Here is a 2,338-nt window from a genome sequence, read left to right as displayed (position 1 = left end):
TAACTGACTCATTAGCGAACTATGTGTTAGATAGACATTTGCAACATTTATAAAAAGAAACACATCATCAATGATTTGCATGTGGATCATGTAGCTCGACCAAAATAAAACTCCGAAAATCAAAAATATATATAACTATTTATGGTTTACACATAATGTTCTATAACCAAGACAAAATCGGTCAAATGACCCAAAAACTCAAAATTATATGGGGCACCCTAGTCTAATGATGCTCGTGATAGCAAGTCACAGCCTGTGCGATCATGCGTAAGAGACGAGTCCATCGTCTGGGCACACTAGTAGTATTCCGTTGTAACCTCAAAGGTAACTCGTCAGTCCTCACATCTGAAATACTGAGAGTGAGGCCCTCAACCTGCTCCTGTAATGCTGTAAGAGTCTCGGCCACATCGAGGTCACGAAGAATAGCCCTTCCGACGACCTCTCCTGCTGGGGCAGCAGCTGGTACTCTCAGGCGAACTACTAGATGAACAGGACCAACATCTGCATGTACACATGAGTTTGATTAAAGTCTTGATAGAATAAAGCACAAGGACATTATAAACAAAAAGAAAACGATAAACAGGAATATGGTCAAAGATTTTACCAATGGCGCCCCACTGCTCGCCATCCGGCAGTACTAAATCTGGATCACCCCGGAAATCCATGCCAGCGTATGGATACTCAGAATAAACCATCTCCTGACGATCAAACCATCTGAAGAAGGTATCAGAAAATGAAATCTGAGACTGGCCAGCATGCCTATACATATGGTCAACCCATCTCTGCATACGTGGTTCAGTAGGAGAAGGTAAATCAAGTGCAATGTACTGCGGCTGCATCAATGGTATCTTCTCCAAGGCAAAGGCGGTCAAAATAGAACCATACCCAAAGTTCTTCAACCTCCCGCTCTTTATCTTGGTCAACTGTTCTTTCATCACAAGAAGTACTGCGTCGCACCAGTTGAACACCTTCAGTTGGAGGCATTCCAAGGCATACTGCATATAAGATCAGTTGGCTACGTGAAGAGCCGCACCACTGGCCATCCTACCAAAAGTAAACAGAATAGTCCTAAGGGACCTGTCAGTGACATCATGGATGATGATCTTGCCATCTTTACTCGACTGAGATCCTTCTCTGCAGTACCGGTGAACATAATCTCTCACCGAGTCACCTCCTCGGGCTGAACCTGATAAAGAGATGGGGGCACCCCGCCTCGACAAATTGGTCAAGAAATAGATGTCTACTACAGTCAAGGGGATAGATTTGCCCCTTATCTGGAAAACCTAGTTGGTAGGATCCCAAGCATCGAGCAAATACTGTAGTAAGTTGATCTGCTGTCTCATGCTAGAAATGCGGAAGAACTTCAGCAAGCCACAGTTCCGCAGCGCGTTCACTGTAACTGGATCATGTAGGGCAAGTGATGAGCCCCAATTTTTGGTACAATTTGGGCTCATATTGGCCTACTTACCTTGCTCAACCATTCACATTTTACCACTTATGCATTCATTTCTTAGTATATTCGTGTTGTTTGTAGGAAGAAGGGCAGGCATTATATCTATGTGACTAATACATGATGATTTCAGGTTCTTGGCATTAAAGAGAGCAAAAGACCACACAAAAGGAGACAAGGAGACAGCAAAGGTGACATTGTGGGTTCATAGGGAGGTTGTCCATAGTCTTGATGACCCTCCTCGTGATTTTCACCTTCACTCCGAGCTCTAACAGCTCTCCCCACCGAGCTTAAAGGCAGCCAACACGTTCTACAGGATCAGCAGTTTTACAGCAGTTTGACTCTCAGTTGGACAGCCAAGCTCCACGAATGGAGGAAGCCAGCTTGATCTTAATTTTGTATAAATATGAAGGCCGTAGCCTTTGTTAGGAGCTTTTTGAACTTTTGGACTGATATTGTAATTTTTGGAGCATAGCTCGGTGTTTGTTTTTGTAAGCCAGTTTTGGCATGATATCAAACTTTTGATTATGAATAAAGGCAAGCAGATTTGGATCTAATTCTGAGCTTTTAAGGAAGATATATCTCTCAGGTTAGGGCCCAACCTGAGAGCAATAGATCTCCTCTTCTTGTAGTGTTATTCACCTTTCTTTCCAGCATTTTGTTTACTTGTTTTGATATGCATTTCAAGAACACAGTTTGCTGATTTGATTTCGTTAATAGGATTGAGTAGGATTGGTTTATGATTAAATTACTTTCAGCTGCTTAGATTCAGATAGGAGGTTTGTAATACACAGGAGCTCCAAGAAAAGGTTGTTAGAGATCACTGCCATCTCTGTTTAGGGATTGGGGTGCAGTCTATACCAACCACCAAAAAAACGCAGTCTTTTC

Source organism: Pinus tabuliformis, chromosome J, assembly GCF_031772625.1.
Source record: "Pinus tabuliformis cultivar Carrire ecotype Pingquan chromosome J, CPIR1, whole genome shotgun sequence".
NCBI classification, from domain to species: domain Eukaryota; kingdom Viridiplantae; phylum Streptophyta; class Pinopsida; order Pinales; family Pinaceae; genus Pinus; species Pinus tabuliformis.
The sequence above is the reverse complement of the archived record's forward strand: the minus strand, read 5'-3'. Positions refer to the sequence as shown.